The sequence below is a fragment of the Belonocnema kinseyi genome, chromosome 7 (genome assembly GCF_010883055.1).
Source record: "Belonocnema kinseyi isolate 2016_QV_RU_SX_M_011 chromosome 7, B_treatae_v1, whole genome shotgun sequence".
NCBI classification, from domain to species: domain Eukaryota; kingdom Metazoa; phylum Arthropoda; class Insecta; order Hymenoptera; family Cynipidae; genus Belonocnema; species Belonocnema kinseyi.
Window position 1 is genome coordinate 127,323,125 of NC_046663.1, and position 16,620 is coordinate 127,339,744.

The window sequence follows — 16,620 nt, forward strand, 5'->3', positions numbered from 1 at the left end:
TGAAAAATTTCTATCCCTTCCACACACTACCCCTTTCCCCTACCGAGTGAGTCACGCCTACCCCGAAAGGGAAATGGCTTAATGGTGTAATAATAATAATAACAGCGCTTGTGAGAAAAATGTGACCTTACTGAGGAGGGCCCATGCGATTTTTATTGTAAACATCTGCCCGCTTCACGGGCACATTCTCATCGCGCGCAGCTTGCTTCTCTCGCGAGTTTGAGCGCGCCTAGGGCGCGCGACGGTTAAATCTCACGCTTCGCGCTCGATAATGGGTTACCACACGCTTCGCGCACGGATATTTGTTCTTTGCATTTATAATGCTTGAATAAAACTTTATTAAAAATATCTCTTTTAAATTGCATGATTTGTATGCGTCTTGATATTCTGAATTGTCTGCTTAATTAAGTATGGTCAATGTGTTAGGCTTCTCAAAGCTCTGTAGGCTTTGAGGTACACATTCTCATCGTGACACTCACGCGGCGCGCTCGATTTCCGTTAGACATTTGTAAACAGGTTTTGTTGAATCTTTTTTTTTCTCATAACTTTCGTTGTTTTTCCACACATTTATTAATTTTTTTTATTATCAATGTTATTTTTCACGAATAAAACAAAAAGTTCGAGTCCTATCAAGAAGTAATTCTTAAAGAAATTGTACATCTTTTTTGGAATCATAATTCTGGTTAATTCATCTTTTTTCGTATCATATATAGTTTGACCATAAAATAGAATTTTCCACTATTTTATGTGCAATCAAAAGTAGAATTTTCGATTTTCCAATAAAATACAAAAATTTCATATGATAAGCTTGTATAGCTTTCAAAAAGCAATGTTTTTCTTCTCTTGACTTTTTTTCATGTCGTGCGTTTTTTGGCTTAAAATTTGGATTTTCAGTTGATTTAAAAAAGTTTGAAAATGCTATAGCTCTGAGAATTTTCTTTTTATCAAAAAAATCATTGGGACAAATTGTTTGCCCTTTCTAATGCTATAAATATCCGTACATAGAATTTTCAAATTCAGAAAAACGCCGGACGGACAGACAGATAGACAGAAGCCACCGTAAAAACTTTATTTTCGGATTCAGGGGGTCTCGAAACGTTGAGATCCGTTGAAAAACAGAGGTGTAAAATTTCGGACAATTTTAATACTTTCTCAATCATAAATAATGAGAACGTAAAAAATATGAATCAACGCGCCCGCCATCTTCAAATGAAGATTTTGAATTAAAAGTTTAGATTTGTTAGTTTTACAAGAACAATACCAGAGGGTATGTTAATCTACAGTCAATTTAGTTTAATTTGACTGGTTGCATATATGTAAGACACTACAAAAATTGGGAGAAAAATGTATCCAATCACATGAAATATCACATATATTTCATATCACATGATGAGGTCCGTTAAGGTGGCAGGACCACATTGCAAAAATGGACTGAAAACCTATAGGGAATTTAGGGCTCATTTAGGGCTAATTTAATGCCCCATTGCCGAATTTAATGCTCTTGATTTAAAAAAAAAACCGGTGGTCATGCTAGTTTAACGTTAAGATAGCAGAACCACACATAGTAAAAAAAACTAATTTTTAAAATTTTCTTTGCTCTATAATTTAGGGCTCATTTAGGGCTCACTTGATGCCCTATTGTCAAATCTAATGCTCCGCAATTTTTCGAAAAAACCTGTGGTCATGCTAGCTTAACGTTAACCTAGCAGGACCACATAGAGAAAAAAACGACTCAGGCATTATTTCTTTCCACAATAATTTAAGGCTCATTTAGGACTCCGGAAATATGATGATGAAAAATTTAAAAACAATTTTTAAACAATTTTTGTTTAAACAATTCTATTAAAAATGAATTAAACACATTTCTTCTTCTACCCTATGTTAAGGCTCACTTAGGGCTCCATGAATATGATATTTGAATGAAACAGACAATTGTTTAAACAATTATTGTTTAAACAAATTTACCACCAAAAATTTTTGTCTTTTCGTTTCTTTTGCATAATTTAGGCTCATTTAAGGCTCCTGAAATATCATCAACTGAACGTCTTGCGATATTTTCTTTGTCCTTTTTTTTTGTTATAAAGGGTGATTATTTTAACTTGAAACTTTCAAATATCTCGAAAAATAGGCACTCTATGAAAAAATGTTATGAATCAAGTTCGAAATCTTAAATGATATTTGAAAATTTCAAGTTAAAAAAATCACCCTGTATATGATGTTGTGATACCTTAACGTAATACAAAATACGTTAAGAAAACCATAAAACCCATTTTACTCCTCGTATAATTTAGGGTTCATTGAGGACTAATTCGGGCCCGTAGTACTAAATTTTAGGCTCATTTAGGGCCTGAAATTATGCAAGAAAAATAAAATAAAATAATTTTTTTGTGGTAAATTTGTTTAAGCAATAATTATTTAAACAATTTTTTGTTAAATTCAAATATATTCATGAAGCCCTAAGTAAGTCTTAATATAGGGCAGAAGAAGAAATTTGTTCATTTCATTTTTACTAGAATTGTTTAAACCATTTTTAAAAATTTTTCATTATCATATTGCCAGAGCCCTAAATGAGCCCTAAATTATTGTGGAAAGAAATAATGCCGAAGTCGTTTTTTTCTCTGTGTCGTCCTGCTAGGTTAACGTTAAGATAGCATGACCACAGTTTTTTTCGAAAAATTGCGGGGCATTAAATTTGACAATAGGGCATTAAGTGAGCCCTAAATTATAAAGCAAAGAAATTTTGAAAAATTAGATTTTTACTATGTGCAGTTCTGCTATCTTAACGTTAAGCTAGCATGACCATCGGTTTTTTTGTTTAAATGAAGAGCATTAAATTTATTAATGGGGAATTAAATTAGCCCTAAATGAGCCCTAAATTCCCCATAGGTTTTCAGTACATTTTTGCAATGTGGTCCTGCCAACTTAACGGACCTCACATGATGACCTATAGTACTTCAAAATAATCTTTCCATCTTTTTTTTTTTTAAGAAATTGCAATCAAACTCTTCTATAGGCTATAGAAGGGAGGGCCTTTGAAAGTTTTCATTGTATGTAAAAATTTAAAATAAGTTACATTTTAGCTTATTTTAAGTTTTAAGTTCAATTGAAAACTTCTTAAATTATGGTATTCTTAGTTTAAAATGCGCAGTTCTAAAATCTTCCATTTAAAATTTTTCTATTTTTAAGCATGATTTTCACATTCTCATCAGAGAAGGTATTAGATTTGTGTAAAATTTGCCCCTCCCCCCATTTTTTGTCAAATGTCCACGTTTTGAGACCCCCTGAATCCGAAAAGCAGGTTTTTACGAATATATCTGCCTGTCTGTATGTCTGCATGTTTGTATCTCTGCATGTCTGTCTGTATGTGAACACGATAACTTTTGAAAAAAGGAATATATTAGATTGCCCTTTTTTACTCATTTAGTGTCCTAAACTAAAGGTCAAGTTCGTTAGCCAGCCACTTTTGATAAAAATTCAAAAAGTGGGCACATTTTAAATATTTTTGAGACCACTTTTTTTTAAAATTCAAAAATTCTTTGTACGATCATTCATAGTATTCAAAAACTTAAAAAATTTATCCTAATGGCTTTTTTCGAAAAATCAAACATTACTAGAGTTACAGCACTTTCAAAATCCAAAAAAACAATCTGAAATGAACAATTTAGGCCAAACAGCGCATGATACGAAAAAAAGTCTGGGGCAAAAAAACATTGCTTTTTGAAATCCCTACAAGATTATGATAACAAGTTTTTCAATTTGGTCAAAAAGTTGAATGTTCCAAATTTAATCGTAAAAAATAATTTTGAAACCACATTTTTTCAAGATGTTAAAAATTCTATGCACAGTTGTTCATAGTACTTCAAAACTTGAACAATTTATCCTTGTGACTTTTTTGTATAAAAAGAAAATTGTCAGAGTTAGAGCATTTTCAAAATCCAAAAAAACAAACTAAAATGAACATTTTAAGCCAAACAACGCATGATATAAAAAAAAAGTCAGGAGAAGAAAAACTTTGCTTTGTGAAAGCCCTACAGGACTATGATAGCATCTTTTTTAATTTGGTCGAAAAGTTGAACATTCCAAATTTGATCGCACCAAAAATAATGAAAAATTCCATTCTTTGGTCAAACTATACAAGATACGAAAAAAATCAAAAAGCTCAAATTGCGCGCCTTGGAAAGAGTTACAAATTTATAATCAATCACTTTTTGATATAAGCTACGAAAAAAATGAGACAAAAATTGTTCATCCAAAAAGAGCTATAATTTTTTATAGGACACGTAGTTTTTGCTTTAGTCGCAAAAAATAACATTCAAAATAAAAATATTAAATTTGTTTGAAAAAACGACACAAGGTATGAACTTAAATTACCAGACAAAAGTTGTTCGCCTAAAAAGATCTATAAATTTATTATTACTCATTTTTCGATAGGACGAGTAGATTTCCTTTTAATCGTAAAACATAAGATAAAAAATGCAAAAATTAACTTTTTTAAAAAAGGACAGAAAAGACGAAAGAGGACATAGGCTCCTATATACGACCCTATATAGGTTCCTGTATTAGACCCTATGCAGATGCGCAGTAGTTTTTATTTAATCGTAAAAAACAACATTAAAAATAAAAAAATTATAAAAACAAGGAAGTAAGAATTAGTATGATTCAATTTTTATGCATATTATGAATTGTAATGATATACATTTATTGAAATGATACATGTTTCAGAGCAGCTTAGAATACAATTTAAAGCAAAATAAGAAACAAATACAAAAATAATCATGATAAATACAATATGCTTTTTATTTTGCAATTTTTTAATAAGTAATCCCAGACAGAGTTACATAAAAAATGTATTATAATTGATATGAAACTGTTGTGTACAATAAAGAAAAGTTGACATGTTGGAAAAAATCGAGTGCGAAGCACGAGATACGTGATGAGAATGTGTTCGTGAAAGCCGAAAGCACTTTAACAAAAGAGAGTTCAAAATTACAAAATTACAGTTATCGGTCCGTTCACCTTTGATTTTAAAAGGTCTGTGCCCGAATGCGGAAAAGATGCAAAGACCAAGTGCGGAGTGCGATTGCCATCAATCGCGTGCCGTAGGTGCGCTCAAACTCTCGAGCTAAGCTCTTTTAACGAAAGAGAATTCACAATTACAGAACGAGCGCGTAGCGCGAGGTAAATACATAATCGAGCGCGAAACGCGAAATAAATACAATATCGAGCGCGAAGCGCGAGAACCAACAGTCGCGCACCCTAGGCGCGCACAAACTTGCGAGCCGCGCGCGATTAGAATAAAAACGTTTTTAGTTGCTCAACTTTTTATAAATTAATATTTTTTTAATCGAACCATACATTAAGTATTATAAAGTTGACAATAATTAATTTTCCCACACATCTCTGAAACCGTTCAAAAAATGTAAGCGTCCAAATGATTCAATTTCAAATTTAATTTAAATACAGTTTCAGTCTCAAATATTCCATTTTCAACCAATAAAAATGAAAAATTAATTAATTAGAAAAAAGAACAATTATTTAATTAGTAGCAATATTTGACTGCATATAAAAATAGCAATTATAAATCAAATGTTTAAAACTGGGCATTTTTAAATAGAAAGCCTTAATTCATCAAAATTCCAAAGAGGTGAAAACTCTAAACGTTATTATTTTAATTATTTTTACTTTCAGAATGTTTAATTTCTAAGTGGAATAATACAATTTTGAAAAACTCATTTTTATAAATTGTTTTAAAATATTTCAAAAAAGAAAAAAGTACATAGTTATCGCTCTGATGCTGCGTATATAGTTGAAAATTATTTTTCAATTGTGTAATTTTCAATTCACAATTCAATTGCACAATTAGTGCGCGAACAAAAATAACTACAAAATTATAAAAGAAATCTACTGCCGGCGTTCGCAGGTACAACGTGCACTCGCGCAAGTTGCACAAACGCGTTCGGCAAAATTCGAGATTGCTCGGGCGTACTCAGGAACATAATGAAATAGCACTATACGAAAAATCGAGACATGAGTTTTAATTTCTATAATAGGTCGCAGGTTCCAGGCATGTGTATATTTAGAATGTCAATTTCTCAAATAAGTTTTACAGACTATAATATTCACTTTCTTGCTTATTGAAACTATTTTTAGACAAACTAGTAAGCACCATATCACTTTTTAGTACGATTAATCTTTAAAATACAGATTCATAAGATTTCGTATTCAAAATACTAATTTTTCTACTGAAGCATATTAAAGACTATTATAAAAATATCAAATTTCAGTATTTTAACATGAATAACTCGAATGGTTTTACATGCTTCCGTGTTTTGATATACAAGAATACTAAACTTTGATTCATTTTTATCATTTATTCAAATGGAAGGTTTCTCAGTGTATAAGCTCTTAAGAAATTACGTTCTATATACTATACCTTACTGAAAGTATTGTATATGTGTAAGTTTATGTACTATGTTTCATGCGATATTAACACAAATTCCAAATTACTAACAAAGTTTTGGAGTGTGGACTATAACTGACCTGCATTTTTAGAAATCTACATAATGGTGAGTTAAAAGGTTTACCTGAAACAAACACAAAACAGAAAACGATATTAATAAATTCAAAAACTATTATTCTAATAATATATCTTATCATAATCTTATTGTAGAATCATCCTGTCACCTAACAATTAGATTTAGGATTGTTTATTTAGACGTAAATTTAAATTATCATTTAAATTAACAAAGTAAAAATTTCATTCTGGTCTTAACCCTTTGAAACATAGAGTTTTTCTTACATACGAATTCGTTGGAACGTCATGCACAGAAGGTTTGTGGGGTTGCTGATTATGAAATTGGAGTTAAATTTAGGAAATTTTCTAAATTCTAAATGGAGGATCCGATAGGGCAAATAAACAATGCAATAATAATTTCCGTGCCTTGTAAATGGGTGCTCAGGGGGTTTGTAGGTCGCTGATTACGAATCTGAAGTCAAAATTTAAAACTTTCTAATGGCGGATACAATATGGAGCAAAAAATAAAAAAATCGGACAAGTGGCTTCAAAACCGTACTTCAGGCAATTTTGGCTGCTGATTGCAAATCTGAAGTAAAAATTTCGAAATTGAAAACAGCGGATACAATATTTGTTTTTAAATTTTTTGCCCGTCATATTGCATCCGTCATTTTGAATTTCAGAATTTTTACTTCAGAGTCGTATTCAGCCAACCAAAAAACACTGAGGACCCACTTTGAATACGCAAATACAATTTTTGCATTATTTGCCTTCATCTTGGATCCTCGGATAAACTTCCGAAAAGCGCTTACCTCTGATTAATTCGAAACTTCGTATACCTATGTATTTTAACGCGCTGATCACAAATATTATAGAAAAAATACCCGCAAATTTGATTTTCAAGGACAAAATCCCAAAAACACTATAAAAATGTCATGTTGTTCCGTTTATTTCAGTAAATAATAAAAATGTACAAAAAAAGCTTTAAACAAAAGTTATAAGTCTTTTAAAATTACACAATTTATGTTTAATATATTTTTACCCTAAGACTGACAGTTTTCGAGAAAATAGACGATAAATATTAAAAATCACAGAATTACTGCAAAATATTTAGTGACTTCCCTCCCCCATAACACATTGGAAATATTGGAAATATACACATGACCACATTGGTTATATGTGACCTAAGTTGTTTCTGTGACCAGCCATAGGGGTGACTTCTCGCCCCCTATGACACGTTGGAAAGGGGGTCGTGTGTGACCTAAGTTATTTTTGTGGAAAGTCATAGGAGTGCCTTCCTGTCCCACATGTGAAGTTGAAATGGGAGTCGTATGTAACTTAATTTATTTCTGTGACCAGGCATAGCGGTGCATCACTTAGCAATTCGTAAATGTCACAATGAAATTAAGGTTAATTCAACGGTTATCCTTCAGTAAAATAAACCTCTATTCCCTCGTATTACATACTGAACGACATGTAAAATCCACATGCTAACGGACTTCCCTACATACTTTTTTTGTAGATTAATATTAAAAAAAGTTTTAATTTAGCAAAATGTGATTAATTTGCATAGCGCTTAGGAAATAGTATCGATTTTTTTCAGTGTTAGATTACCCCGGCTTTTTTCCTAGGATAAGAAATATTTTGCTTTCAAGATCTGGGAAATGGTAGCGAACATGCTAACGGACGTCCCCACACACTTTTTTTGTGTTTTTTTTTTCAAATAATTTTTGATATTGCTAATAATGTACGTATATATTTCGAGGTTATGTGTGTTACAATTCACCCGAGCCTTACTTCCAAACTACACAATATTTTTGGCCGAAAACTTTGCACTTACAAATAAACATAGTAACTAATCTCCCGGAACTAACCTTGTTTGCAGGCAATCAAGAAGGTTTATTTCATAAATAATTAGCAGATTATCGGAAAGGCAGAGATGAAAAACGACGTAACCTCAAAATAATGCATATGCATAAAATTTTTATTTAGCGCAATAAGTTTTTTTGTTATTATCCCTTAAAAAGAGTCCGGGGACGTCTGTTATATTTTATAGCATCTCCAAATTCAGTTTTTTTAAATTTTCATTTTTGTGGAAAAAAGCCGGGGAAACTATAAGTATCACATGCCCTTAACTCGCCCCTAATGTCGCCACGCACCCTATCCGCATATTCCCACTGTACAAGGAAGGGGTTTTATAAAAATAATACAATTTTGGATGGCACAACTTATTCACAGATCGCGTACACTTGAGAGTTTATTGGAGCAAGACGTGTTTTTGTTCCGTGACTGTTTCAGCTGACATATAGATATGATGTGAATGCTAGAACTTTTGTTGTGTGCCGCGATGGCATGGTTGCGTATTCAGACGTCGTTTCCGAGGTCACCACACTCAGTTACAACTGGATTTCAAAATTATTTTACAGATCGCAACTCGTATACTAGTGTAGTGGTTAAGACTGTTAACTTGCGTGCTTAGGTTTATGCGTTCGAATCCCCTCCATTGCAAAAAAAAAAGTGTGCGGATCTGGTAACAAGACACACGTAATCCTATGGATTTTGGGGCGCTGAATTCCAATTCGGTATCAAAAATCACCCATCACGTCATGGTTGAGCCATAACCTCAAGAAATGACGAAAAATCATGCACTGAGGCAAATAAATTTCAAAATAATGCCAGTGATGCAAATTTTCACTTCAAAAACATGTCGACAACTGTGAAGGATCAACCCTTGCCTGATATCAACTTATTTAACATAACTTTACTCAACATAACCTGACCTCACCTAACCTAATCGAATAGGTGAACAGGCTGTGTTATAAGTATATTCGAACATATTTATAAGAAATAACCGTGCGTTTATTTATTATTTTTTATCAATACTTTTTCACAAATTATAGTGTTGTTTTAACTGTAAACTACGCCGATAACATAATCCAGATCTCTTTATATTATTCGTTTGAGTGACATGATAATTCGTCATTGCAGCATCCAGGAATTGTACGGAATAGCAACTGGATCGGTAAAGTCTACTGATCCGCAGGTCAGCACCACTTGAGAATCGGTACTAGTAGCCATCATTGATAGTCATACTTATTTGCCTATAATTGTAACGTTTACTGAACTGTCATGTTGTCCATATACGTACTAAGGTACAGAAATTTATTTTAAGACAAACTAATTTGCCGAATGATGATTTGACCGAAAACCATTTCAACGAATGTTGAATTATTCGAAAATAGTTTTAGAGAAGATTCATTTTTCCAAAAGTCCATTTTACTGAATCTTCAAATTTCGAAAGGCCTACTTTTGTGAAGGTTCAGTTTACTCACGTATCGGTTCAGCTTACTCACGTATCGCTAAACTGATTTTTCGATAAACTGAACCTTTGCAAAATGAGGCCTTCTGAAATTTGAAATTTCAGTAAAATTAACTTTCAGAAAAATGAATCTTCGTTAAAGCTATTTCCGAATAATTCGACATTCGTTGAAATAATTTTCAGTCAATTAATCATTCGTTAAAATGGTCTTCGGTCAATTAATCATTCGGCAAATTAGTTTTCTTTAAATAAATTTCCAGTCTTAGGGTAAAAATATATAGACATAAAATATGTATTTTTAAAAGATCTACAACTTTTCTTTGAAGATTTTTTGTAAACATTTATTATTTACTGAAATAAACGGAAAAACATGACATTTTTAGCTTTTTAGGAGTTTGACCTTGAAAATCAAATTTGCAGGTATTTTCACTATCATATTCGTGATTAGCGCGTTAAAATACATAGGTATACGGAATTTGAAATTAATCGGATAATCATGATTAAAACTTACTGATATTTTTGAAAAAAATAGCATATGTAATTTGAAAATGCTTTAACGTTTTGAATTTTGGTCCAACCAAGAAATTTCATTGGAATAGTTTCGAAATATATTTTTTATGTCGTTAAAGTTTGTACTAAAATTTCTAAACCTATCAGAAAAATTGATTTTTCTACTTTTTGAAAATTTGCAAAATGTTTAAAACCATTTTTTTAAAATGCTTTACATTTTTAACGAATTGGACCTTCATTTTGGGACTCTTAAAGAGTGTATTAAAGGCTGACGCGATTGATCAAAAGTTAGCGTGGCTACAACATTTCGGTAAACACACATGCTGCTGGACAGAGAAATACAACCTGACACCGACAAAATAATTTTATGAATTTCGGCCTCTGTGAGTGCCGAAACGTAAGTCCACAATTTGGCCGATACACGACAAACCATCCCGCCCCCCTGTTTCGAATCCAGCATTGTATGCGATGCACTCTCATATCGTATCCCACTGACACTGGTCAGCTTTACACCGACGATTAGAAGGTTAGCTATACGCGCGTAGGACGTTGCGTTGGGTGGAGCAAAACTTTCGACCCGAGAAAATCGCAAAGGAAGGGTTGCCAAATTTAATTTTGATGACCTACGTTATAGACAGTTTCGATCATCCAGCGTATTTGAATTTTATGAGTTGGCAACAATTCTTTCACGCCGTTTCCAAAGCGAAACTTTCGCCCCCCCCCCCCCCCCCCAACAGTTCTACACGCATGTAGCTAACCATCCGCTCGTCGATGTAAAGCCGACCCCTCCGATTAATTTTCAATTTCGTATGCCTATGTATTTTAACGCGCTAATCACGAATATGATAGTGAAAATATCTGCAAGTTTGATTTTCAAGGTCAAACCCCTAAGATTCATTTTTCCGAAAGTTAATTTTACTGAAAGTTCGAATTTCAGAAGGCCTCATTTTGCGAAGGTTCAGTTTACCGAAAAATCAGTTTAGCGATACGTGAGTAAACTGAACCGATACACTCATTCACTGCCTATAGAAGGCATGCTATAGTGTCTCAGTGGTTCTAATACTTGATAAAAATGATTTCTCTGTTTGTGCGTAACGAATATTTCATTTCATTCTCACTTTTATACTGCTGCAGAAAGATTTAGATATTTTCTTGATTAAATTTTCAATGCGGTTCTACTGTAGAAAAACGATAGTTAATAATAAAATAATAAACGATTCGCCTATATAAAAATTTGGGGGACTTGTTGGTGTGCGACTACTTGACTTTCACATTTGGAGTTTTTTATATGAGTCCCCTTTCCTCTCATAGTGTTAATTGAAAAATTATTTTTTATTTTCGTCTAACGCTTATTTTGCTCTTCTATTCGAGATCTGTTTGCGATCTTTCCCTTCGGGTAAATGTTATTCTGTGGAGATGACGAATACTTCTTCAAAAGCAGAGTCGAATCTGGAGAGGGTACAAAAGAATGGTATTTTTGTGTGCGCAGCAGTCTTTGCAGAATCGATTTGAGTCTTAAGGATTTTAGCAGTAGGACTTGTGGCGATTCTTTTTAAGTTGCAAAATTGTTATAGGCAAAGAGATTAACACCCAAAAACTCCCCAAAACATTGGAGGCGAATGAGCTCATCAGAAACCATTTCGAAATATAACAGGCAAGCAGAACCGTCCACCAAAATCATTTATTATTTTATTAATAACTATCGTTTTCCTACAATGAACCGTATTAAAATTTTAATATTGAAAATAACTAAACTGTTCACCAGCTAAATAAAAGTTCAAATAAAACAGTCATGACACGTAAACATAAAAATTATTCTTATGAAGTACGGTGAAACTCTTCAATAGCCCTCTCTTCTATAGCCCTTCCGATAATTGACGCCGCGCCGCATTTATGTATAACAGGTGCTGCGCGGAATCTGCGGCTGTCACGCAAGCGAGCAGTCAGGCGTGAACAAACAAAAGCGGAGCAGGCTATAATGAGTAAGTTGCCACCCACCGTCAGCCCCGAACTTAGCGCTATATAAGAGATTGACTGTATTAGAACCACTAGCACCTACAGCATGCCTAGTAGCGTTGCAGCTAGTTTGCGCGAGGCCTCCGCGCTCATACGATCTTACACAACTCCACTAATACTTTTCATCACATACTTGCTTTGGGATGATTTTTAAGGAAACAAATCAAGCTTTTTTTCTAACCTAATTAAAAAATAAAAATGCCGAATTTCGAAAAAAAACTCAAAAACGTTTTTTAAAATGTGAAATCAAGGTTAGCGGTCAAGGTGAATCATCGAAAATTCGGGACCCTGTATGTTGACAACCCGTTGCACCAGTGCGTCCACTAGCACTACAATCTGGCGGAGTTTTCAATAAGATTGGCGACAACAAAATTTTATGCGGGGACGCTTCGCAAATCCCTTATATCCCTATGTGGGCAGTCGTCATTTTCTCTACAGCTACCTGAGTACACTTCCCCTTCCAGTGTGCAGCGAGAATACCCCTCACTGGATTCGAAATGGGTTCTGGCCCTCGATGCTACGTCCCCTATGGAGATAATCCCTTTGGCTTTCAATGAAATACCCCTGGACTCGTGTAAGCCCGTAGATTCCCAAAAACTGACTTGCAAATAGTTTGCATCAGTTATTTTTAAATTTTAAGTGAATAAGTTGGAACGGTGATCGGAGGTGATTTAGGGTCATTAGCGATAATAGACCCGGCGCTCCGGCAATCCCGGTGACTAAGCGCGCCAAGACAGGTGTGAGGGGTAAGGGTCCCACTGGACCCTTATGTCCAAGAAAATCATTTAAATATAGAGGAGAGTACTCGAATATGAGATATTCTCGTAATCTGAGATAGCGGGATATCAGCTAAACTAAGAGACCGACTATGTTGGTTCTATCACTAACTTGTAGCCCTTGAAGAAAGAGTAATTTCGTGATGCAGTCCATTTTTCATTGGGCTTCTAAAGATTATAGGCGAACTTTTTGTGAAATCGATGGTGGTCGAGTTCTTGGAAGGGAATCTTTAAACCCTATTTATTATTCATTAAATATGTATTTAGCAGTAAAGTTTGTTTGGAGTGATGGGGATTGAATAACTAAGTAGAAAAATATCGATAGTGTTGAAGTTTTTCATGTTACAGGTCAGGCATAGTAAGTGCAAAGTTGCACGGTGTGGTTCTTATAATATGAGATACCTGTGGTTTTTATAAACATAGAATAACAAACATAGAATAAAATTTTTCATTAAAAATAATACTTTATTTTGCATTTTATTAGCTATTTCCTGTGGTATCTCGTATTATGAGAAAAGTTTGATGAGTTTGGAAAAAGCACTTTTTTACATTTTTTGTATTTTCAGCATGAAAAAAATGTTAATAACATTAATTATTTGAGCTCCTTATGGCAAACTAAATTTCCTTTAAAATTACCTATATTACTTTTAAATTCAGTACATAGAATTCCAAAAATCACGCAAAACAGAGTTGGTATCTCATATTTGGGTACTTTCCTATACAAAATTAGATTAATTCCAATCTAATAAAGTATAAACATGATATAGGAACATTTTGTCGACGAAAAATTATACAATTTTCCACTTTTGGTCAATTATATATACAATACAATACATAAATAAATAATAAATGAAAACCACAATAAACAATAATAATAAATAAAAAATAATAAAACAATAAATATAATTTTCCACTTTTTAAGTTATGGTCTTTCAATGATTCTCGTATGTTGCAGTAGTTCTAAAATTTTTAGCTTTTGGTCCAATTTTAAATTTTAGTGAAGTTTGGCAACGTCGAGTGTGAGCATGCGAGTTATTTGAAATTTGCGCATAAACTCGAGTACGTGGAACGGATAAATAATTATTAGGTATTATTATTAGGTAGTATTATTAGGTATAAATAATTATTTTTCTATTCTTATAGGCTCTGAATGATACTTTTCGAAGCAGATATGGATTTCGGATAACATTACATCTATGTCAGAATTATTTTATATTTTTTTCATTTTTCAATCATATTATACATATACTACAAAAAGTGCGTACTCCCATAAGACCACATGTTATTTTCAATCATTGATTTCTCGACTATGAAGCTGGGAAAGGTTAAAAAACTTTAACCAGAGCTTCAGTACATTTTAATATAACTGTCATCCAAATATCAAACGATTCTCATTTGTAATTCTATTACCGAGGGTACTCCCTTAAGTTAACAAATGTAAGTGTTTCAAGAAGTTTTTATTCTGTAGAAATAGTTGATGTACGTCGTTCGCTTTAGGGTCAGGTGAATAGATAATAATTAAGTTTTTTCACACGTTTCGGCCCGCAATGGTGTCCCTCAACTGTGAGTTTGATCAAATCTGTGAAAAGTACATAATGTCTTGATAAGTACGCAGTTTTACAATAGAAAGTGTTATTCTTTGGTTAATATCTCAGTTTTTAAATTATGTATATTCCATAAACTTAAAATTTTATTTTATTTTATTAATAACTATTGATTAAGCATTCAGTATTATCAAAAAAACGTCTTCTGACGAAATACAACATTGATGAAAAAAAATTACAGTTTAGTAGTAAAATTAAAAATTTTTTTTTTTTAAAGTTGTCATAAAACATTGCAGTCCCTTCAATTATTATATAACTACAATGTTCTTTTTTACAAATTTATTTTTCACTACATTTGGATTTTGGAAATGCTTTCTTTCACATAAATAATTTAAAACAGAAAACTATGTACATTTCAATTTCAAAAATTGTAATGATAAACATTTTGAAAAATCAAAATTCAAAAATTCAAAGAGATACAAAACTTTTTTAAAGGAAAATTTGTATTTAAGAAATCGAGGAAAAATTTTAAGTACAATGTTCCTCGACAATATGTATTCTTACTAGTTTGAAAAAAATTTGCAATAAACTTTTCGGCGATATAAGGAAAAGAAAAATTTCTAAGAATATTTTAATAATTATTCAGCTACAAAGTTTTTCTTAAATTTTGTATTTTTACTGCAGTTCCACTTTCAAGAGAAAAAAATTTCACTTTCACCGATATAATTCCTCATCATACCAAAAAATTCATTAATTAACACTATGTCCCTTGCATACAAAAAGATGTGTTAAGGGTTTCAATAAAAAAATTGGATTTAATTGACATCGCTAAAAAAGAATTTAAAAAGAATTCTTCAACTGCAGTGTTTTCTGAAAACTTAAAAAAATTGTTTAAAAATTTTGTTACAAAATTTTCCCACTATACTTTTTTTGTTTTTTCATTAATTGTTCTTCATTAAAAGATTTCTTTTTTAAGAATAGTACTTTCAATTGAAAAAGTGCATACCTGCAAGAAACTATGTACTTTTTACAGATTTAAGAAAACTCACTGATAAGGATCGCCATTATGCGCCAAAACGTTTGAAGCAACTCAATTGTTTTCCATTCAGCTGACTCTAAAGCCAACAATTCACATCAATAATTTCTACAAAATTAAGTTTTGACGGTCAATAAAATCCCCCAGCGATTATCAATCTATCATTATTTTAAATAATATTCTATTTTAATAATTTTCGAAAAATGTGGTTTTTTTCTTAATTTTCAACAGCTTAGAATTTTTAATCGAGGTATAGGCGTGGAAATAGCGAGGCATTATCTTTATGGGGAAAAAGCATCGAGGGCCTGCAGCAACTTCGAATCCAGTGAGGGGTAGTGTCGTTTCGTAGTAGAAGGGGAAGGTTACGCAGGTAGCCGTGGAGGAAAAGACGATTGCTCACTTATGTACCCTCTACCAGCGATTCCCGAACTAGTGTCGACAGTCGGCGGCCCGACCGCGGTCGGGGGAATCCACCCCGGGCCCAGCACCTCGGCATCCCCCACCCCCCGCTATGAGGACCATTTCATTTTCATGAGATTTAAGGCTGTTTCAATAATTAAAATCCTAAATACATGGATCTATTCAATTCTAATTATCTGAATCATTTTCCTGATGTAACTTTAAGAAAATAAAGAAAAAGTTGATGAAAATCGGTTTACATTTCAAGTAATTAAGCATATCTTTAAGTACATGCAAAATTACAAGAACTGTCAACTGGCATTGAAGATATTAACCGATTTTCATCAACTTTCTTTTCATTTGCTTAAAATCAGATTAGGAAATTCATTCAATTAATTAAAATTTAATTTATAAACATTTTAACACAATTTAATTTTTCTCAACCGGTTCTAATTCTCTCGCTTGAAGCACGCAACCTCCCGCATGACCCACAGTCAAGTATCCCC